General features: G+C 34.3%; 1 protein-coding gene across 21 annotated transcripts in view; it reads left to right on the top strand.

Moving 5' to 3' along the window:
- ADGRL3 (adhesion G protein-coupled receptor L3) overlaps positions 1-25,330 on the top strand; it is an 827,333-nt gene that overhangs the window by 233,232 nt on the left and 568,771 nt on the right. The window contains exon 3 of one of the 21 annotated variants that reach the window (XM_032334415.1): positions 6,374-6,451. The exons of the other annotated variants lie outside the window; for them this stretch is intronic. The gene's annotated coding sequence lies outside the window, so the exon portion shown is untranslated. The remainder of the gene's footprint in view (positions 1-6,373; positions 6,452-25,330) is intronic. 21 annotated transcript variants of the gene reach the window in all.

Below are 25,330 nucleotides of genomic sequence, written 5' to 3' on the forward strand. Positions count from 1 at the left end.
GTTAACATGGTTAGCAGATTCCCAAGACTGACTTCTTAGGCCTTTGTAACTTGTCTTCCCTAGCTACCTGGAAAACTCCACAGGGACGGGCAAAAATATTTTGTACTTCTGAAAAGTCCTTATACCCAACATCGTGTTAGCCATTGTCTTTCTGCAGGCATTTTTTGATGGAATGATAAGGCTAATATGCTCCCAGTGAGGTGATAAATATGAATATGACAGAGTGGAAAGAAGTTATGAATATTTTAATATCCCTTTTAGAAATTTGCATGCTAAAATGCATATAAAAATATAAAACTGTCTGTAGGTATTGGAATCACTCTGTCACTTTCACATTAATCTATTTAATTTCCTTCATAGTACTAAGTATTATTAGAAAGGAGTCTATTATCTGTCTATCTATCTCTCTATTATGTTCATTTTTGTCTATTTGATACGTAGGCTAGGCTCCATAGAGTACTTCTTTGTCTTCACAACTATGTCCTCAGCATAGTACCAGGAACATATTAAATATTAGTTGAACTAATTAACTAAGCAAAAACATGGAATGTTAATACCCCAAGATGTGGTTAGATAGAGTTAGTAACTCTCAGTCACTGGATTTTAAATCAAAGGAATGATATTGAGCTAAAAATTACATAGCAAAATCAAAGTGCTTGTGAAAAATTTGTAATATTCTGTTCAATTAAAATTTTCTGACCTGGACTGCATCTGTGATAAGGAAGTTTCTCTGTAAATCTGACTGATATGTTTTAACTCTGAGGTCACTATACTTAGAAATTATTGAAAGAGTAAAATAGTCCTTAGGAGGTTGAGAGAGTGTTTGATAGGAGCAATGATGTATTCTTAGCTTCTACTTCTGTCAAGGTCTAGTTTCAAGTAACGTTTGAGAATGACCCTTATAAATCGGAGGTGACATTTTTCTTGCTAAGGATACAGATATAAATAAATTGGATGATTTTTTATTTTAAACAGCTTTCTTATTTATCTTGAGAAAAATGACCCTTAGAAGTATAAATTTCAGAAAATTATCCTGCCTTTACCATTTCTCCTACACTCATCCTTTACCCTTGACCCCTTTCTTATTTTGTCACCTCTTCGACCCTTGTATAACATACGTGGATACACACACACATGTATTTAACATTTCTGTCATATGCAGTAAAATTATTGTCCTTTCAGCTGTTCCCATCCATGATGTGTCTGTCCTTTACTTTTTTCAATATAAAGTCTATGGTTCTTGAACTTAGATTTTTTTTTTTACAATTCATTTGCATACAATACCCAGTGCTCATTACTTTCAATGCCCTCCTAATGCTTATCACCCAATTACCCCATCCCCCCACCTAACTCCCCTCCAGCAACCCTCAGTTTGTTTCCTAGAGTTGAGTCTCTTATGATTTGCCTCCCTCTCTGGTTTTGTCTTATTTTTTTTCTTTCCCTTCCCTTATGTTCCTTTGTTTTGTTTCTTAAATTCCATATGTGAGTGAAATCCTGGTATTTGACAGACTTATTTTGCTTAGTATAATACCTTCTAGTTCCATCTATGTTGTTGTAAATGTTAGGATTTCATTTTTGATGGCTGAGTAATATTCCACGTGTATCTCTTCTTTATCCATTCATGTGTTTTTGGGCATTTGGGCTTTTTCCATATTGGCTGTTGTGGACACTGCTGCTGTAAACATTGGGGTGCATGTGTCCGTTCCAATCACTATGTTTGTATCCTTTGTATAAATACCTAGTAGTGCAGTTGTTGGGTTGTAAGGTAGCTCTATTTTTAACTTTTTGAGGAACCCCCATACTGTTTTCCAGGGTGGCTACACTAGTTTACATTACCACCAGCAGTGCAAGAGGGTTCTCTTTTCTCCATATTCTCGCCAATACTTGCTGTTTTCTTTTTACAGATTATTCTTAAATTGTTATCTATGATCGCATCCTTTTCTTCTGACTTCCATTCTGTATCTCCAAATGCCGGATCAATGTCTCTGCCTGATAATACCTACAAATTTCACTGTCTTCCCACCAATATTTACCTCCTATTCTTTTTAGTTAATATTCTCATTATCCTCCTAAAATATCTGGATTTACAACATTCCTTTTATCCCTATTCTCTCTTTTAATTGTTATCTACAAACAGGAGGCACATGATGTTGATTTTTATCCTGTTTCCTGGTTTCCTTCATTTTTCTATGTCTAAAGTATCCATCAGATACATAAATTTCTTTTATATAGCATTACTATTCAGCATATTCTAAAGGCTGCAAATAGCCCTACAAATTATTCTTACATGTTACTGCTGAATAATATTTCTGAAATTATTGTGAAGATTCTTTTTATACTCTAACAGTCTTCATTGCCTACACATTTTACAAAAAGAATTAGAGGGCGCACTTGCCATCTTGGCATTCACTGTCACCATAATTGCGTACCAACAAGTATCGGTTACATCCGGAAGTCTCCTTCACAAATCATAAACTTAAATCAGCTAGACAACTTTTCATTACTTTTTAATATGTCCAAGTCCTTGCTCATGGTTCTTTTCTCTCCCTCGAACGTCCTATCCTCCCTACCAGTCTTTGTAACTGCCTTTCTGAATTCAACCTGTCCTTCATTCGGTTTAGATAGCTTTTCCCTGTAGAAAATAATCTCTTCCATGAATGAATGGACCATACTTGATTCAGCTTTTTCTTTCCCGTTATAGATGTTCAATAAATACTTACTGAATTGAACAAGCTTCATCTAAATTCGAATCTTGGCTACTAAGTTATAATCTTAAAGCTCCTAGTTCACATGAAGTACTGTATTTGCTGGAATCATAGTGACGCTGATTCTGATTCTACTGGTTGAATATGCTTTTTCTATAGTTACCACTTTTGGCTAGATAGTATGGTTCAAGCTGTTGTTCGTAATACTCTTGTTTAAAAATTGAGAAGATTTTTATGTTACCCCTTGAAAATTATGACTAACAGGTTCAAGTAAGTGTATAATTTGAATTCTAGGGATCATATAGCTGTCTTCATTAAAACTACAAATACTTTATTTTATTCCTTATCAAATATTACTAAATTCAGGAAAACATGTTAATTCAATTATTTTGAGTTGGAGACAATATTTGGAGCATTAGTATGTATATTATATTGCATGCCTGAGAGATAAATAAGTCCCCTGGTTGTACTTAAGGCCCCTGGTTGAACCCCAGGCATTAACAAGCAAAAATAATTTGATGGGAACTATAACGTTAGTTCCAATTCAACATTTGGGAAATAGGAGAGTTGGTTATTTGCATGGGCATCTTACAGCTGAGTGGAATCTTAAAGCATAAATCTGGATTTAGGGAATATATTACAAGTAAAGGGCAGAGTGTTAGATGATTTTTGGAGAAATGACTGTGTGTTGTGCTAGGGAAAGAGTGGGTGGAGGCTGGAGTATCAGATGCTTGGGAGAAAATGATGAGAGGTCAGGCTTAAAAGTAGTCTGGAATAGGTAAAAGAGCGATTTAAGCAGAGAGATGACACGATCGTATTTATGGCACTGTAAATCTTAGAATGGAGAGGCAGAACTGGCAGTGAAATCATTGAGGAACTATATTCAGTAACCTAGGAGAGAATATCATGCTTGGAGTCAGGGAGGGAATTATAATGGAAGGAGGCATGTGTCAGAAGGACAAGAAAATCATACTTAATCAAATGTGGGTTTAAACGTAAGAGTGACGTAGATGTTTGTCTCAAACACTGGTGGCTGATAATGCTAATTTAATAAAGAAAGCAGGGTATGGGGCTCCTGGGTGGCACAGACAGTTAGGGGGCTGATTCTTGGTTTTGGCTCAGGTCTTGATCCTTAGGGTCATCAGACTGAGCCCCGTGCCGGGTCCATGCTGAACTCAAGACCTGGTCTCCCCCTACCCCACCCCTTCTCTAAAACAAATAAGTAAATAAATCTTTATTTTTATTTTTATTTTTTATTTTTTTATTTTCATTTTTTGTTGTCGTTTTAAAGATTTTATTTATTTGACGCAGAGAGACAGCACAAGCAGGGGGAGCAACAGAGGGAGAGGGAGAAGTAGGCTCTCCACTGAGCAGGGACTTGATCCCAGGACCCTGGGATCATGATGTGAGCTGAAGGCAGAGGCTTAATGACCCAGCCACCCAAGTGCCCCATAAATAAATCTTTAAAAAATGAAGAAAGCAGGGACGCCTGGATGGCTCAGTGGGTTAAAGTCTCTGCCTTCGGCTCAGGTCATGATCCCAGGGTCCTGGGATCGAGCCCCGCATCGGGCTTTCTGGGAACCTGCTTCCTCCTCTCTCTCTCTGCCTGCCTCTCTGCCGACTTGTGATCTCTGTCTGTCAAATAAATAAATAAAATCTTAAATAAATAAATAATGAAGAAAGCAGGAGAATTTGGGAGAGGAAACAAGCATAATAAATTATTCTTGAATATTATTAAATTCTTAGGCTTATATCTAGGTTCCTTGAAGTCAAAACACAATTATGCATCTTGATAATTTATACTTAACGAACACAACATAACCATCTATTTCAGCTCTCCAATCCCAAGCAAGGAAATTTTTTGTTTGTTTGTGACTTTAATTTCTAGAAAAAGAGGAACTGTAGAAGATTCTTGTTCAAGACACTCACTGGTGTGGGACAGTTTTTTATTTGAATTCATTTTTGTCCTAAATTATGTTTCACATAATGTGTCTTGAAAAGATAAAATAGACTGACTGCATAGGATTTTTAAAAAGAAGTTCAAAGACTGAGATACAAAACCATTTTGTTCTAATGCTAGTGTACTGGTTCTGACCCTTTTCTTTCCAAAGTCACCCAGTGTTGTGTCCATGAAGTCCTATGGCTTCCTCAACTAAAGGCCACTTCGTCTTTGTTTTTTGCAACACACTCTGTTTACCAGAAAATGAAGTAATTTTCCAAATCCCATGGCAGCATACATAGCTACATTCTTTATAAATGCTCTATTTTTAAATGTTAAATGAGGATTTACAGGAACTCATGCTCTAAACAATATTTCAGTACTTGATTTTAATCTTATTAAAATGTAATGGATTTGTTTCTTTCAAAGCGAGTAGAGCCCTGTCACTTTATTATTAACAAAGACATTATTTATTATCATTGCTCATTTTTTAATGTTTATTATCTAAGAAACCCTTACGAATGTCCAAATAAAGTTAGTAGATAAAATAGCCAACATTTAATTTCTTTTTATGTTTCACTAAATTTGAAGATATTACTTGATCATATGTTACATACACTTGTGATCATGGTTGTCCTTTCCTCTAGACAGTGGTGTGGGAGTAATATACAAATTTATAACAAATTTGACTATCTATATTCTCTTTTTTTTTTTTAAAGATTTTATTTATTTATTTGACAGACAGAGATCACAAGTAGGCAGAGAGGCAGGCAGAGAGAGAGAGAGGAGGAAGCAGGCTCCCCGCTGAGCAGAGAGCCTGATGCGGGGCTCCATCCCAGGACCCTGGGATCATGACCTGAGCTGAAGGCAGAGGCTTTAACCCACTGAGCCACCCAGGTGTCCCTCTCTATATTCTCATTATTCCTCCTATACTCTCTCTATGTCTCACTGAAAAATCATATATCGGTTTTTCAGTGGAAGAACAGGATGGAGGGGGCGCCTGGGTGGCTCAGTGGGTTAAGCCTCTGCCTTCCGCTCAGGTCATGGTCTCAGGGTCCTGGGATCGAGCCCCGCATTGGGCTCTCTGCTCAGCGGGGAGCCTGCTTCCTCCTCTCTCTCTCTCTCTCTCTGCCTGCCTCTCTGCCTACTTGTGATCTCTGTCTGTCAAATAAATAAATAAAAATCTTTAAAAAAAAAAAGAACAGGATGGAGATAAACCATAATTAACTTCAAATATCAGAACTTTTTATTGTTATTCAATGAGAGTGATGGTGGGTTCAGGGACAAATTTCTCTGTAAGTTATGTGAGATTTATAGGAAAATCTCATTAATTTACTGACACAGGATTTTAGATGGTTTCATTTTCTGTGGTTATCACTTTAAATATACTGCAAATATATTTGATTCTGATGCCTGAATCAGCGTGTGCTATTAGATGAAAATGACAGGAATTCTTACTATGTAGTATCAGCAAAGACCAAATTTGCTGACATAAAAAAGCAGTCCTTGTTCACAATATCAAATCAGTTCTTATGCATTTAATATCAAAACATTTAGCATGCAATGTCATCCAATTTATGAGGGTATATTTGTACTGTTCCTTACTTGATATATTAGTTTAATGTGATTAATTCCTTCAGATGAGCAGCTTTTAGAAATAATGGAGCTTTGTCTGTGGTCATAGGCCTTTGATACCATCCTCCAAGCCTGTCCCTTCTTGAATTTCTAGCTTTGTCTCCTTGTTCAGACTCTTGGATTGGCCAGTGGTACCTTTTCCAACCCCAGCAGACACCAGATTCGATGAACAGTATTTATCTCGTTACGTGGACCCAGCCTCTGACCTGAGTTCTCTTCGCTTCAACCTGCATTTTGTTCACACACTCCAGTTTGCATGTGCTTGGATCTTTGATGTTTATCTCTTCCCTAATCTTCTAGTAAATTCTAGAGAGGTCGTTCTTGGCACTAGATCTTACTTCCTGGGGATTCTTGCATTCTTTTTATCATTTTCTTTTACCATTTGATCTTATAATATAGATATCCTTTTGTGTCACTATTTCTCAATTTACTCAACCTGCATCTTGTTTTTTATAATCCATTATCCACTTTCAGCCAACCCCGGTGTGACCTGTATTGTCATAGTCTATATATGGTGGTTATAAGGTAGTCATGAACCAGGTCTTATCATTTTCTTTCCTTTGTAGCCCCTGGATTCTTACAACAAACATTTTTGATTAGGTTTCTTGAATCTGAGAGAGAGGATTGAGAACTGACAAATTTTAAAACATGATACTTCCATGTGGGACTTCCTTTCATGTTTTAGGTTCTGCATCTTGGAAGGAAACCTAGGCCCTGGCCTGCCATGCTTGATGCCGGCACAGCAGCCCATAGGCAGAGGTGTATTCTGCATGTCCTGTCTAGGATAGTTGAAAGAAATATAGATGAGCACATTGAAAGTCGGGGAAGATTCATTGTCTATATAGGCAGGGGCAATCTTGTTTTTGCTAAATCCCCAGAATTTCGCTCAGGGACGCGCATGGAGCTGCTCTATGTTTCGGTTGAAATCAGTAATGGTGTGCTGATAAAATCTTCCCCTGCTTCTTTCTCAGTTGTAAACAGCTAGGTGTGGATTTAACTTCTTGTAAGCCTAGGCTAGAAGAACAACAACAAGAAAATGTATTTGCTAGCAAAGTATTTGCTATTTCAAGACTGAAATAACTATTGAGGAGAAGTAGAACAATGATGAGAGATAAAATATTTGGTGAAATAATTCTAAGTAGACAACTGGTAACTGTGAGCTTATCAGGGAAATTTAGGGGAAGTTATTTTACCCCCTGATGTGCCTCAATTCCTGTCCTTGTTTGTGGAATGAAGACATTAAGAGTACTTCATAGATTCTTGTGAGGTTTGAATGACAAATGTATCTAGAGTGCTTGGTGCACTTCTCAGCATAGGAATCATTTGGTCAGTGTTGCACATTACATCCTGTGGACTTTAAGGAATTAGGCTGAAATTTGATTCAAATATATATCATTAGCTGTCTTAAAGGACAAAGATGGCAGTGGAGGTTGTATGTAGGGAAGTTGAAATTGGGCGTACCTCTCTTTTGCTAATTGCTGAGCATAGTTGGGGTTTATGAGCTAACTGATCACATAATAAATTGAAGTATTCACTTTGTCACTTAGGTTTTTTTTTAGAATTGGAGTTAGATTTTTAGCTCATCTTGATAAATATGCAGTAAGAAATCTTAATAAATCACTTTGAGAATTTGGGGTGATATTGTTTGAGTATTTCAGTCCAGAAAATAATGTACATTTATATGTACATTAGGGAAAAAATAATCTGCTTTAAGTCTTTGAAGTTTTGACTACAGGCATGTACAATCTGTAGAGTATAGAGTTTGCTAAGAATGATGAAGTATGAATGGATATGTTGCCTCTACTTTCCCTAAAATGAAACAGAAAATAAAGATTTGAAAGTTTATGGAATAATATTATTTTTTAAAAAGATTTTATTTATTTATTTGACAGAGAGAGAGAGAGAGCACAAGCAGGGGGAGCAGCAGAGGGAGAGGGAGAAGCAGACTCTGCTCTGCTGAGCAGGAAGCCTGATGCAGGGCTTGATCCCAGGACTCTGGCATCATGACCTGTGCTAAAGGCAGATGCTTAACTGACTGAGCCACCTAAGGACCCTTAGAATAATATTACTTTTGAGCTTTTCTCTTTTTCTCTACTGGTGTTCTATTTGAATTTTCTCATAATAGTATAATTTCAAAACTTATAAACAAAGTATTTAATCACATGATATTTTTGGACATTTTCATGTGCATTGCTTCCTAATATTTGCAAGGTTGTCATATACAGATGTAAAGGTTGTTTACTGTACAAGTCAAGGAGATAATGAAACCTGAAATCTAGACTCTGCTTTCACTTCCCAAGGCATGTACTCTAATATGGGGATGAATGTTCATGGATAGGGAGTCTTTTTGAATAAATTTGCATAAAGTTAACCTATGGGCTATTAGTAGCCCTAAATATCTGGGTCTGACAATCATCTAGTGTAAAAGTGACAATAAGCATTAGATAATATAAGTGAATTCTCTATCACAGTTGTATTATGTCCTAGAGTTATTCAGTGGTAGTTACAATTATTCTACAGAAACACTTTTACAAAAGAGTACTGCCTACCCTCACACCATCTTTTAATTATTCAGAACAAACTCTTCCTATACATTTCATTATTTTCTTTTTATTAAACAAATAAAGATGGACTGTGCAATTTTAATCATGACAAGAATTCACTGTTGTGACTTTAACCTAGAGTTGAAGGCTAAGATCACATATTTCTCTGTATTGCTTTAGATTAATAAGATAGTCACACAAATAATGATAAAGCTCTGGGTAGAGTGTTAAAAGAAAAAGATTTTGAGGGGTTAATGAGTGCTACTGTATTTGTTAGAAAATAGAAATAATTCATATATGGTTGCTTTATATATAACGAAATGAAAGTAGAGGCAACAAAATATATAACAAAATGAATTTAGTTAAATATGAAAAACATGAAGGAATGGTTTTAAGTTCAAACTTTCTAGAAAGTGTAGCAATCCCATAGCTTCCTTTACCCTAGTTGTAAATATATTGATATTCCAGCCTTTTTATATACCATTGCTGAAGTTCTTATTCTGACTCACCGCTTGGTGGTCATGTATTTACTTTGTACCTTAGTTTCCTTAAATCAAAACAAGAGTGATAATTGTGGGTACCATATATATTTTTGTGAGGTTTAAATATCATAAAGCACATAAAGAAATAAGAATGATGCTGGCAATGTGTGAACTATTGTATATTTTATATACATTGTATATTGTATATATTTATTTATATTGTATATTATATATATATTATACATTTATATACATTGTATATTGTATATATTATATTGTATTTGTTCTTATAATTATTTTTAATTATTTCTTTCATAAGCTATTTAGTCTTTCATCTCTAAATTCAAATCAGTGCTTATTTTAATATTTTATTTCCATTTCCTATAGTAATATGAGAGCAATATGTACATTTTCAGTTATAATGTTATATTTAATTTGGGAGTTTTGAGAGTTTTAGGTAACAAATGGATTAATGTGTGACAAGAAACTGCCCCAGGGATTCATTCTTTCAAAGGAAATTATTGCATTATCATTATCTTCACCATCATCAATTAGTAATTTAAAATGATGTATATTTTATCAGTACAAGACTATTTTGTGGTCTTATATTTTCAGATATTTTATAAAGCTATATCAAAATGAATATTTTTAAGTATTTATAGTAATTAATTAATTTTAATCAATTAAAGATTGTCTAAAATTATATTATAGCCTATTAAAAACATAAATATTCTATTCAGTGTAACCTTTGATTAAGTATTTATCACATATTCCACAGGCGAGACTACAGACATAAGTTTAGTTTTACATTTAGACCTTTGGACTTTTCTTCCTAAGCCCAACAGATTTTATTACTGACTAAAGCTATAAAAACAAAAATCTAAATAATTGTTAATTATTTCAGGTTAGTAGGATATCACATTGCTTTTTCTTTTTTTTTTTTTTTTTTTTTTTTTTTAAATTAGTTTTATTATTTTTTTTTTATTTATCGAGTCCCGCACATTGCTTTTTCTAACAGACTTGCCTAGAAAAACACTATTGTGTCCTTTTTCTTCTAAGACTTTACATTTTCTAATACAATTATTAAGTATATTGGGGGGTTGCCATGGACTGGTATTAACTGTATTCAGTGAAGGTGTTGAATATGAACATTTTACTTTTGGTTGGTTTCTGGAGTCCTCATTTAGTCAGCTAAAAATTAGGTAAACCCTCCCCCCCAAATTAAGTAAAGAAATACATGGTCCTATTCTTTAGATGGTGATAATTTGTAATGTGAGTAAGGAACGAACTAAAGCAAAATTAGCTAATGTTACAGCCAACAGAGTGTTATGAAAAACAAACAAACAAAAAACAGAGTTCATTGTCCATACTGGGCATCTAAGAAGTTGTGTGATTTGGGGCAAAACATATTACTTTTTTGGGTCTACTTATTCGTCAAATAGTTTTGTAATTGACATACAGTTCATTTACATAATACAATTATGTATACATGTTGGTTTAAGCTATTTGGCAATGATTTCTATTTTCCCTTACTATTTTTTGTTCTCTCAGCTTGTTTTAAATGCATTTGTTTGTTATTGAAATCTAGGTTAATAAAGTGATCTGGTAAAAAAAAATGTTAACAAGCTTACATAGATTTACTTATAGTGCTGTACAATTATAATAGTGTACAAGTTTGACAGATTATTTAAAATTTTATCTGGAAATATAAATAGTTGAAAAGAAATTTAGTGCAAAACTTAGTGAGCACTTATTGTTTGTTGACTGTCACAATAATTATCTAATTTAATAGTTTCAGTCTTTTTAAAGGAGTAAGTTGAGTACAACAAAATTGTTAGAATAGAATAGATAGGTCAGAAGGGGGCCCTGGTAGATTTTTACATGATCTGAATGAATATATGATAAAATAGTTGACTCAAATATATAAAAAGGAAGGAGATTGAAGTATTTAAGAACTCCTCCTCTGTTAATTTGTTAGGTATTTCTGTAAAAGTGTATTCAACCTCTTTCAGATCATATGACTAATAAATTATAAATGACTTAAAGATTTAAGTATAAAAGTATATTTTAATAAAAAATGGGCCAAATATTACTTACCTCTGAATGGTGAAAGATTTTATAAGCTTACACATAATGAAAAAATATCACCAAGGATGTACAAACACTTTGCTGAATGTCAATAGATTCAACAATTGCCAGACTGATGGATAGACTAGTTCAAATACTACCAAGGTAAATAAAAGAGTTTACTTATCTAGTAGATTAAAACCTAAAAGAAGAACTCAGAGCCGTTTGCTTACACAGTGGAAGGATGAGCAATATTTTCTAGTATAAATGGACATTCAAACTTTGAGCTTGAGCTTTTCACCAACGGAGAGAAAGTTTCAGAAAATAACATCTGATTGATTGAGGCTTACGTTATGTCTTCTGGAAGCCCAAATATAATCTTCAGACTCTCTCTGTATGTATCCATAGTTTATGTGTTTGGGGTAACCCAACACATCACCTAATCTGGAAATATTCTGGACACCACATCAATCAGTTAGCAGCCCTCCTCAGTCTTTTCTGATCTCATTGAAACAAGAATAGGGCTCCGTTTCCCAGAAGTCACCGGGAAGTTATGGTAACAAGCACTCCGGCTAAAGACCTCCAATAGACTAAGGGTATTATATACTGAACTCCGATTTTGTATTACTTTATTTTCAAAGCCCTTGCCTTCTGCCTACACAAAAGAAGTCACTAGTAGTAATGGATGTTGTATACATTGTCCAGATGTTCCCTCTCTAGTACTGGTTTCTCCATTTGTCTGGGGTGTGGCTGCTTTAGGCTAATAGTTGAATCTCTGTAGGAATTTCTCTCAGGCAAGGACGTGCCTTGCTCAAGGATATATCTCTGTCCTAGGGAAGTTTTCCTTCAATGAGTGGTCAATACTATGGTACCCAGACCTTCTCTAATGGCTCACTTCTGTGACAGCCCTAAAGAGCCATCTTGCCTTGCAGTCTCCTGGGAAATAGGCGGAGGCCTCTGTATACTTATCATAGTTCAGCCTTTAACCTCCCACAGCTACTGTCCTTACTCCCTCTTGTGTGTTGTTCCCAGGAACCCTCATGCAACTATATCTCAGACGCAGAGTCTGCTTTCCAGGGAATCTGACGTATAACATTGGTCACAGTTAGGACAATATTCCAAATTTTGCAGATATTATTTCAGTTTTTGTTGCTTTCTAGAAGAGGGAAACAGTTTTCCTTTTTGAACCTGTGCAGGTAATGTTTGAGACTCTTTTAATTGTACCTTGCTTAGTGTTTGAACATCCTTGACATCTTATAAACCAGTGACGGGGTTTTAAGGCATGAAACATGTAAATCTAATCCTGTTTTCTCATTGTAGGTGTGGGTCTAATGACTGTGATATGTCCACAGTCCATTTTGAGATTTGGAGCATTTGTGGCATGTGAAATTTCATAATGTGCTGTCTTTAGAAATGGAATAGGCAAGCGAGACCACTCTTATTTCACAAAATAACTGAAGCAAAAATGTCAGCATGTAAAATAACATGGCAATTTATAAGGGATTTATTATTATTATTTTCCTTAGTTTTAAAATTCTGTGGTATAAATGACATAGGAGATAGTCATTGTATGTTTCCTATTAATTTTTTGATAGCTCCAACAGAGAGACATGCATACATTAGAAATTACATACTAAGCTATAATTAAGTGATAAAGACCATAGTGCTGTTGTAGTTCAAAGTATGAGAAGGATCTGTGGAAAAGAAGAGACTAGGTCAATAGTGAACGATCTGGGAACAGCAATGTCAGAACCTTCCAAGTAAGGTCAGGTAAGATGGATGTAGGATGTGAAAGGTTTTGAATAGTCTGAGGACTTCGTAGGTGGTACCTACATTGATTTTGTAGGTAGTATGAAGTTTAAAAGGATTGAAAGGCTAGATCAAATGAAAATGTATCGCAGGTTAAAAAGCGATGTGTAAGATAAATTTGTACAGAAAAAGAATCGTGGAAGGGCCATTTGGGGAGTCTCAATGTAGGACAGAGGTCAACTAGATGATTGTATTCTCAATCCCATTATTCAAGAGGTTTATACGTATGTTTATGTTTTAGAGCCCTTAGATTGATTCCTATGGGTAACTATCGAGTTGGATTATTTCATATTGTCATACAACTTTCAGACAGTTGAATATTGGCCTGCTGAGTCACAGAATTACCATTTTAGTTCGTAGTGGGTGCCATATCGACAAAAATCATATATTTGCTGAAATGCACAGATTAAATATATTCCTTTCTTCTTATCTACATTGACTCTAAGTTTATCATAAGGGGAAATTAAATTGATTTGAAGTATTTATACTTCACAAAGCCATGTTGGTTTTATCTAATACCTCATGTTTGTGCAGATAATTGAAAATTGATTTGAACTCACAGGTACACATCAATTTTTATTTTATAATTATTGTCCACTTCTTTTATATAAGGACATAGTTTTACATCTACTGTACTGATTGAGAGACTTCTGTTAGCCTCCACTAAATGCTTCATTTTATTTAAAAAACATTGTAAAAGGTAGTAACACTAGGAATAATATCTAAAATTTGCATAAGTACCTGCACATATACACTGTATATATATGTAGATATAGTATAGATACAAGTAAAAATAGATATGGATGTATAGATGTCTCTCTCTATATATATATCAAAATATCTATGTATTTATATCTATATTTACTTAAATTGTTTTCAAATTGCTGTCATTGTTTATTTGTTAGTTTTAATTAAAATAGCATGGGTAATCCAGATAGGCAGTATTTCAAAATTACATAAATTGTTTGATGTCTACATTTATACTTTACTCATTTTAGACTCAATGAACTTCACCTTTGCTAAGAACGTTCCCTATTTCCCATGTGGTTGATGGAAGTAAGTAGTATCACCTTTCAAACTAACATAAGTGTGATTCCAAACCAGACTTGTATCTTCCTCATTCCTAGCAATTTCACTTAATTGTAAATTGAAAATTTTTAAGAGCTAAGTGATTTATGTAAGTGAAGATCAGTTTATGTTGATAGAGGTTTATGCGGTAACTAAAAAGTAAAAACTTGAAGTGTGCAGTTAACAGAACTAAAAATACAGTCAAGTTGATTGTAATCATTTATTTTTTTAAAGATTTTACTTATTTATTTGAGGGTGGGGGGAGCAGAGAATTCAAGCAGAGGGAGAAACAGAGGGAGAGGCACACCAGACAGATTCCGTGGTGAGTGCAGAGCCTGATGCGGGACTGGATCCCATGACCCTGAAATCATGACCTGAGCAGAAACCAAGATTTGGATGCTAAACCAACTGAGCCACCCAGATGCCCTTGTATTATTTTATTTTTAGATTTTTTTGACTTCTGTTATATTGAATACTGGTTAGGATTTTTCCAAAGATGTAGCAAAATGTTGAAAGATTTATGTCTGTGTCATTTATATCTGTATCTATAATTGTAAATAAATTAAAACTAAAATAAATTAAAACTAAGTTAAATTAAAATTGTAAATAAATCAAAACTTTCCTATTCGTTCTATTAATACCAGTGACTTTTCCATCTTCTCTCCATATTGTGAATTGCAATACCCTTTAATTGTATTATCATAATTTTAAAATTTTTTTCTTGCCTCAGTTTTCCAAACTTTTTTCATGTTCTTATTCTTTTTTCTGGCAATATTCTTTAGGGCCATTGCTGTATTGTTAGTTTTAGATAAGAAAAAATTGCCTAGATGATTTTGGTAGAAATTACTATAAAATTAGTTATTAGTGAGTAATAAGATTCTTATGTAGAACTCTAGAGGAAAGACTAAAACAAAGTACAAGAATTTTTTCTGCTGAGAGGTAGTGACTGTTATATATACAGACATTTGTTTTTATTTATCTTGGATTTATTTTTATTTTCAAATTTATGGTAGTTTTTTATCTTTAAAAGTTATATGGATGCAGTTTCTGCAATATGAGTATTTTCTCTGTACTGAACATGTGGTAGGCTATCACTATATGTTTGGCTAACGAATTTTTTTAAAAAATGAACAATGTTAATTTTCATTATTGTAAATTTAAATCTAAAGAGTGTGTGATATACTAATAGTATAGAGTTAACCTTTATATACATGTGTAGGGTAAGGTCTCTGTATATAACATCTTCCTCCTAAATTAAATTTTTACCAATTATACCCACATATTTAAATATTTACATGAATGTTGTATTATTTTCAAATGTGAATTTGTTATGCAAACCAGATATTTTAAATGTAAGTGATAAGACCTTGCACATTTCCTAAATTTTCAAGACCAGATAAAATCAAATCATTTTATTCTATAACCTATAAATTAGATTTCTATTTAATTGCTTATTTATTAATGTTGTTTTCGGAAATAAACTTTCCCTAAAATTCTTTAAGATTTAGGATGTAATATTTATTTATACTTATCATTTAAATTACAAAATAGGTATGTACCACATATTTTACTGTGAATCCAAATAAATGATGTTTACTTGTAGATCTTTATCTTTAATCTTTTCTCCCTCTGTTCTTCACCTGCAGGGTAGAAATGTTGCTAGATATAAAGAAAATATTTGTGATTGGAGTAGTAGTATCATCAGATTTTTTTTGAGGGGAGTTTCAGACTAGATAAAGACAAAGACTCTTTTCTCTGAGTGATCATAAATTCTAATTTCTAGAATGATCATTCTGATAAAATAGCAAAAATAAAAAGTATATTTTAAAATTTGATTCTAAAACATAAATAAACTGGCCTGTGTAGGGGATCATACTTAGGTGGCTTTATTCCTCTTGGGCTCTCCATGGTCACCCAGTTGTGGTCGTGAATGGCAGCGTCTTGAGCTAGTGCTGTGGGCAGACAGGCAACTGTCAGGCGCCTCATGTCTTTATAACGGCTTGCTTTTGTCCATTGCTTCACCTGAAAACAAAGGAATACATTCGCTACTGCGTTTTTTTTTTTTTTTCTGAGCTGTCCATTTTCTTTAATTTTGTATGTATAACACCATGCTAGCTTGCATTTTGATGGGGGAATACAAAGTTGTTAATGCTCACAGTTTTTAGTAGAATGTTTTAATCAGCAATTCTGTGATTTGGCATTAATAAAGAATTCTTGAGAAAGTTACTTCTGGGATTTAAAAATGCTCTTAAGATGATAATAGCTTTCTTCTTGCAATTTATAGATCATTTTAGAATAGCAGCTCATATGTAGACCTTAAAACATTTTGAAGCTTGGATTAGTGAAAAATCCATTATTACAATATTTTTTTCAGGAGAAGAAAGTACTTGGGCATGAAAAGACCTTAAAATCCATGTCTAGACATAATAATTTAAATAGCAATTTGCTGTAAAGAACAATTAAATAAGATATTCCTGAAAAGGAGATGATTATGCAAGACAATTTGGTCTAAACTCACATTCAATTTGTAAGAAACATTTATAATAGAGAAATAAATGTAGCGCTATTAAAGAGAATGCACACGGACCAGGCAGGTTTTAGATTCTGGTTCTACCAGCTGTTTGCTGAGTGGCCTTGGGCAAGTCACTTATAGTCTCTATTCCTCAGTTTACTTACAAACAGATTACGGATACTAAGAGTTCTTACGTTGTAAGGTTGTTGTGAATATTAAATCCGTTAATATGTATGTAAAGTGCTGAACAGAGGGCCTGCCAGGAAGGAACGCTGCAGATATCATGGTTGTCTGTTCTTGGATTACAGTTGTTCCTGAAGCTCTGAAAAGAATGACATTTTAATTAAACAACTGCCGTGACTAGGGTTTACCTTAACTTAGCAGCCTTGGATGGGAAGTTAAGAAAATCTGTACTTATGCTTTCTGAATACTAGTTTCACAGAGAGAGAGAGAGAGAGAGAGAGAGAGAGAGAAGACACCTTTAGCAACAGTAAGTGCTTTTGTCCTTTCTTTCTTTCTTTCTTTTTGCTTGAGTTGTTTTTCATTCGTACCTTTTTTTTTTTTTAAGGATAATATTCAGATAACTTACAAGTGCATTTTAAATTTACTTCAAAATAAAGAATTATTTTTTGGGACGTCTGGGTGGCTCAGTCGTTAAGCGTCTGCCTTCGGCTCAGGTCATGATCCCAGGGTTCTGGGATCGAGCCCCGCATCGGGCTCCCTGCTCAGCAGGAAGCTTGCTTCTCCCTTTCCCAATCCCTCTGCTTGTGTTCCCTCTCTCGCTGTGTCTATTTCTATCAAATAAATAAATAAAATCTTAAAAAAAAATAAAGATTTATTTTTAAAACAAAACAGTGAGAATGTATGCAAATAGGATGAGTTTTTTTTGGTGAAAAATATGATATATTAATACAGTTTACTGGAGTGTGAAGAGCATGATTTATAACCCTAGATAGTTAATATGAATAAATCACACATTACAATACTGAGCTTATTCAGAGATTTAGAATACCTTATTTGTATGTAGTCAGAATGAATTTGGCCGAACAGAGTCATAGCTTTTTGTTTCTGGGCAAGTATATGTGTGATTGTGTATACATATGCATACATAATCTTTAACTTGTGTATATAACTCATATACAGATACTTTTTTAAAAAACACATACTAGACAATCCTACAAATATAGGATATAACAGGATGAAAGATATTTTTTTCTTAATCTGAAAATGAGAGGGGTATTTGTCTTTGAAATTTTTTTTGTTTGGAGTTGACTTTATCAGGATGCATGAATGCCTTTCACATTAGAAATCCTTTCTAGTAACAGTTGCATTACAGATTAAAGATGAAAAATTTCATTATGTGGCCAATCTTATATTTTACCTGTTAAAGCAAAAGCAAAGAACTAACAAAAACCCTAAAAAACAAACTCTCAAAAAACCACTTTATAATTTTGTTTTAAGAATTCATTTTTAAGTAATCTCTATATCCTACATGGGGCTCCAACTCACAACCCCAAAATCAAGAGTTTTATACTCTACCAGTTGAGCCATCCAGGTGCTCCCCACTCTATAATCTTAAACTAAATTTTTAGTGGGTTCTCCTTTTTGTGTACCTAAATATAATAAAAAATAGAGGTGGCATGGGGAAGATGATTTTTAGCTCTGAAACACTTCAAAGAGATTATTTCCTAATTAATGATGACTCATGAAGCAGAAAGAAGATCTCACGAAGGCTGGAGGAGTAGACAAAGCAGTGGGGAAAGCAACTAAGCAGCATTACTACAAGTGAAAAAAAGATTAATCATAATTTTGGAATATTTCCATAGTTGAAACTATTTTCCTATGACAATCGTTATTGATTTGGAAACTTATAACTAGAAAAAGTTAGAATAGGTGAGCGTTTCCCTGTATCTTGAGGCTGGATCCTGAGGGTAAAAGTTCTAAATCATTCATCCATTTATTCACCACATTTCCTGATCATCAGCCATGTGCCAGGTCCTGAAATTGTAGGTGTGGAAAACAAAACAAAACAAAACAAAACAAACGACATTGTTCTCTTGGAATTTGTATTTGAATGGTGAGAAGTAGATGATTAAATATTCTATAAGTTTAATAAATCACATTTTATATGTTAATAGTCTACAGCTCTTCTACTCTACTCTGCCCTACCTTTTTCCAGCCCATTGCATCCTATTTTATTGTATTCTATTCTGTCCTACTTCATTCTATTCTTCACTTGATTCTGAATTAAGAAAAAAGAATTCCAGATAATACCATAAACTACTTAAAGAAACATATTCTTTTGTATCATTGAGATAATTAAAATGAAATAAACCTGTTATTTCAAAATTAGATATAAAATACTATGGATCTCGGGCGCCTGGGTGGCTCAGTGGGTTAAGCCGCTGCCTTCAGCTCAGGTCATGATCTCAGGGTCCTGGGATCGAGTCCCGCATCGGGCTCTCTGCTCAGCAGGGAGCCTGCTTCCCTCTCTCTCTCTCTGCCTGCCTCTCCATCTACTTGTGATTTCTCTCTGTCAAATAAATAAATAAAATCTTTAAAAAAAATAATAAAATACTACGAATCTCTTACAAGGTAGAGATATATGTTTAGTTATTTGTTCCACAAAAACAACAAAAAACCATTTTCATATAGGTATAAGGAGATATATATGTTTCATTCATTTGTTCTCTACCAAATTGTCTATTAACTATTCATATTATTAATAATAAAGGAGATAGTTGAATGAAGTATTAGAAAACAATCATGAATGGTGTTTAATGACTGAGTTGTTTAAACAGGCTTTATTCCTTACCTGCTCTGTCTTGGCTGTGTAATTAAGGTAGGTCAGATGTAAAGTAAAACTCAGCCCCTGAAGTTTTGGGAACAAGTAAGGACAATCAAAATGATATGTGGTTCAGATGAAATTATGTAGGGATACCTTTGGTTTTTAGAAGAAGTAAATTAGAGTTTTGAAATGAGGTGTGTTGAGATAGGTCTAGAAGTATGCGTAAGAAGTGATCAGAAGGAGAAGATGGGAAATGACTTTCCAGATATTGGTTAAACTTTAGTCATAGAAAGTAATTATATGATTATATTCAGGGTGTCCTATAACTCAGTCTCTCTTCTAAATTTCTTTGTGATGTTTTCCTATCAATAAATATCATTTACTATTTTGATATATACTTCTTTTTAGTCTTTTGAAAAAAATATGTACCTATGGTTTCCTTTCTGATTACAGTCTTTGTGGACTAGAATACATGTGCAGTTTGTGTCTTTTACTTAAATTAATATATTATGAAGTCCTCTTCTTCCTTTTAACTATTTTTAGGATGTGATTCAGTGGCTGTTTCCGTTGTTTAAAAAAATAAGCAAAAGCAATGCTCCTTGATGAAATTACAGTTTGAAAATATAAAATTTCCCAACTTAATATTTTTCCAGATTTAGAGTAATTTTAGTAGTTTATTATTTTAAGTATTTTATTTTTATTTGAGACGGAGAGAGATTGAGAGACAGAGCACAAGCACAGGAATGGCAGGTGAAGGGAGAAGCAGGCTTCTCGCTGAGCAAGAAGCCTGGTGTGGGCTCCATCCCAGGACGCTGGGATCATGACCTGAGCCAAAGGCAGACGCTTAACCAACTGAGCCACCCAGGCATCCCAATTTAGTAGTTTAAAAAGTTACTTCACAGGGTTGTATGTAGTCATTCTCAAATATTTATGTTTGTCTCTTGGTATTTACTTTGCTTAACTTGGAAGATTATGGGAAATTGATCATTAAACATGAAATAATAAAATGGATTTTTATTAAATTACAGGTCATCTTCAAAATTAAAGAAAAATTTGACAGATTTTTTGAAATTCAGAAAATTATATCCATTAGATTCTTGCCTGTGAATACAACTTTGGTAGCAGAATTTTCAGTTGAAATCATGTAACAGTCATGTTCTGCAGTAGATTAGTTTGAAAACCTCTGTTAAAATGCAAATTACATAGTGTTGCATAATGGGAATTTAATCAAATTAATGGGGTTTTAATTTACATTTTTAATCCCTTCTGACTTGTTTCTTGTTCTTTGTGACTGATCAGATTCAGTATATTATTCTAGAATAAGTCCTGAACTGACAATTAAGATTCATGTGTGTTCCCTTTTAAAGTCTGCTACTATATGTGTGAATTATAGGAAAGTCATTTAACATTTCTTACTTTACTGACTTATAAAATGATGAAATTGGACAAGGTTGGAATTTCTTAGCCACTCCTGAAGACCTTGAGTTTCTGTATAAAATCATTTGTATATAGGAATGCTTGGGTGTCTCAGTCAGTTAAGTGTCTCTGTTTGGCTCAGGTCATTATCTCTAGGGTCCTGGGCTCCCTGCTCAGTGGGGAGATCTGTTTCTCCCTCTTCCTCTGCCCTTCCACCTCACTTGTGCTCTCTTTCTCTCTCAAATAAATAAATAAAATCTAAAAAAAAAAAAAATCCTGTATATGTGTATATATATATAGAGAGAGAGAGAGAGGGAGATAAAATGTGTGTGTGTGTGTGCAGATATTTTTCCTCTAATTTCTAATCTCCAAAAATAAATAAGCAACCGCTGATTTTTTTTTTTTTTTTTTTAAGATTTTATTTGTTTGACATGCAGAGATCACAAGTAGGCAGAGAGACAGGCAGGGAGAGGACGAAGCAGGCTCCCACTGAGTAGAGAGCCCAATGCAGGGCTCCATTCCAGGACCCTGGGATCATGACCCGAGCCAAAGGCTGAGGCTTTAACGCACTGAGCCACCCAGGTGCCCCTACAACCACTGATTTTTAAGGTCTCTTGAAATATAGAATTTAGTCTCTTCTAAAGTCTTAAGGTATAATGAAGAGCTTTTTTGTCAAAAATGTGTCAAGATGGCTGTCATTGAGTTAATATGTTTGTAGACAGTAATTCTCTAAAAACAGAGAGCATGTGAGAGTAGTCTTGTTTTTATCATAATAGTCTACTTTGCACTACAGTTTTGAACTACTTCCTTTTGATTTGCATCTTCTTCTTTGGAAGTGAAAAGAACTAACTAGATATATACATAGACATAAAAGTGTTTAATTTATAAAAATATGATGAAACAATTTAGTTTACTTATAATAATTCAGTTTTCCTTATTTTTTTCTGAGCTAAAAGAATTATTTTGCTTGATAATCAAGGAGATTTATTTATGAAGTAATGAATAAAACCTTTATTAGTAATTTTTATTCAGAAGAATTAATATAATTTTAAGACTAGAAATCCCACTTCCAGTGACAATTCTTTATATACTAAATATGTACTAGATGCATGATTTATGAATCTGTTTAAGATTAGAGCACGATCTAATAATACTCCTGTCTAACAAATCCAGATAGTGATTTGTCTTAAAAGAAATGAATTAGGGAATGTAATAGGAATAGAAACAGGAAAATTCCTGAAATTTGATCTTGGATATCAATTTATTCCAACTTTTAAATAAGACAATCCAGTGCCTTCTTGCCAAGAAAGTGAATTTACCTCATCAAATTATGCAGAACAAATTGTCTAGGTTACTGAATATTACTGACTGAAATTATTTTTAAATTATATTGGAAATATATTTTAAATTATGAGGGCTTTGTTTATTTCCTTTTTAGAACTTTGTTATCCCTAGACATTCTCTAGATATTTTGTTTTTGAAATAGTGAAATTGTGGGGTGCCTGGGTGGCTCAGTCGTTAAGCATCTGCCTTTGGCTCAGGTCATGATCTCAGGGTTCTGGGATCGAGCCCCATATTGGGCTCTCTGCTCAGCCGGAAGCCTGCTTCTCCCTCTCCCACTATCCCGGCTTGTGTTCCCTCTCTCACTGTGTCTCTGTCAAGTAAATAAAATCTTAATTAAAAAAAAGAAATAGTGAAATTGCAATGTGATTTACAAGACACCAGAATTTTGTAATTTCAAATCTATTTATTTTTCTAATTCCTGTTTATCACATTTTATTTTATGGGATTTAATACATTTAAAATATCATCAATAAAGCATTTTTTTCAAAAACATGTTTCTGTTTTATAACATAATTGATGGTGATATAGGAGTTCTTTTGAATATTAAAAATAACACCAAAATTTAAAGTGTAGATTATTTTCTTCACATTCTAGAAATTACATAAATCATAGCCAAAAATGAATTTTAGTTCACCGTAGCTCATGTTCTAGTGTCTATGAATTATCTTTATAACTTTGTCATGTTCAGTGTTAAGTATTCATTTTCTTCTTAAATTTTAAATCCATTGTTATTCATGACAGTAAAATTTTAGGCACTTATTTTAAGAGCCAGTAGTGGTTTAAAAAGTGATAAGAACCTGAAATATTTCATTTTCCTAAAACGCTAGCACAAATCTTAGTAGCTGCCTTATTGAGTGGATGTATGTAAACACTGTGCTGTAGTAAGTGAGACCTAGCTGGATCAACTATAAACCTCAAAACGACAACCAGTTCTTGCCTGTATTTTTTTTGTTACTCATCTTCTCAGTGAATCTGCCTTTTCCGGGGGCGCCTGGGTGGCTCCGTGGGTTAAAGCCTTTGCCTTTAGCTGGGGTCATGATCCCGGGGTCGTGGGATCGAGCCCTGCATCGAGCCCTGCATCGAGCCCTGCATCGAGCTCTGCATTGGGTGCTCTGCTCAGCAGGGAGCCTGCCTTCTCCACTCTCTGTCTGCTTCTCTACCTATTTGTGATCTCTGTCTGTCAAATAAATAAATAAAATCTTAAAAAAAAAAAAGAAAAGAAAGAAAATGCCTTTTCCCAATTTAAACAAATCAAAAAAGTAATAAAAAAATCAAACGAACATGGGCGCCTGGGTGGCTCAGTGGGTTAAAGCCTCTGCCTTCGGCTCAGGTCATGATGCCAGGGTCCTGGGATCGAACATGGGGTTCTCTGCTCCACGGGGAGCTGCTTCCTCCTCTCTCTCTGCCTGCCTCCCTCTCTGCCTACTTATAATCTGTCTGTCACATAAATAAATAAAAAAAAATCTTAAAAAACAAACAAAAACACCATAAATGCTTAAGTATTTTTTTTGACTGAGATACATTAAAAAAATATAGTATTCATAGATTAAATGGCATCTTCTTATAAAACTTATACTTGACCTTTTGTTTTAATAGCCCTTTTAGGAAGCAGTTTATCTCCCCTGAAAGCATACGTGGAGATAGGAAGAAATATGCTGTCATCAAGTGTTTCTAATTTGCGCGGAACTTAAAAATAAGACAGTGAGTTACTGTTTGCCTTTTGTGATCTTAAGGGCACTAGAAAGCCCTTGGATCCCCTAACCACTTACCTTGTTGATAAGTGAAGTCTCCAGTAAGATCATTTCTTGGCTTTGTTACAATGCAGATTTCATGGGAAGGGTAACAACACGAAACCTACAGAACTGATGTTTTATGTAAGGGAGCTTATCACAATGTTTCCTGAGTGAGGTGGATAAGAAGGAGTGAGGCTTTGAGAAAAGGGGGCCTCTGAAAGGAAAAGGAAATGTTAGTGTGAAAGAACTAACTCCAAACTAGAGGAGACTGAGCAACAATTCCCCTCCATCCTTTGGTCTTGTTTAGCCCTTTTTATAGGGCTAAAACATAATTAGCAAGGGATATGATGACAGTGTTACTGTCCCTTAATAAACTACTCCTTAATAGAAGGAAGTAAGAGAGCTGAGTATTTTAGAGAAAACATACAAACACACACACACACACACTCACACAAAAGAAGATAATGTTGAGAGTTTTATTTTAGACTTGGCTGAGTTTATAGGGCCAGTTAGCCTAGCCAGGGTTCGTCCAGAAGAAACAGCCATTTTTCAGAGAGTATAATAATCATTGTACAGTACTTGTTTCTTGTACCAAAGCTCAAGGGCACAATTCCTAGACCAAAGGGTTGAAAAATTAGTCACATTTGGGTCTAATCAGAGCCGTTTAAATGGTCCACTGCTCAAAAGCTTGCTTTTTCCCTCTTTTAGGGTGTTCAGTAGAAAAAACAAAAACAAACAAACAAACAAAAACCCAAAAAACTTGCTATTACAGAGCTCATATTCTTACAAAGGTGAAACAGTTTAAAAGTAAAGTGAATGCAGGAAAGATATGACAAAGGAATCGTTACAGCCCCTCTTCATTTCCCTTGTTCCTAGGTATGGTTAAAGGGGAGGAGAAAAGGAGTGTACAATGGCCTGTCGTATTCAGGACACGTTCATACTGAAAAAGTGTATATTGTTCATCTGAAATTCACATTTCACCAGCATCCTGCATGTTTTGATTTAATCTGACAGATTCTAGTTTAGGGGCACAACAGTCAAAAACTTCATTTTGAAAAGAAAAAAAGATAGGAACATGATAAATGTAATAAATATAGGACTTTACCTTGAAAAAGACTTCCAATTTATTGTGGAGGTGGGTGTGAGCTTGTGCATTACGTGAGGAAGGAGAGGGGTCTGAGGGTTATGTAAAATTGCAAGGAAAGTCCCAGCACCTGCTGTGGGTGGTCCTCATTCATACCTAGTAAACGGAAGTCACAACTAGACATTGGAAGATACGTGGGCACCTT

The sequence above is a fragment of the Mustela erminea genome, chromosome 2 (genome assembly GCF_009829155.1).
Source record: "Mustela erminea isolate mMusErm1 chromosome 2, mMusErm1.Pri, whole genome shotgun sequence".
Classification (NCBI taxonomy): Eukaryota; Metazoa; Chordata; class Mammalia; order Carnivora; family Mustelidae; genus Mustela; species Mustela erminea.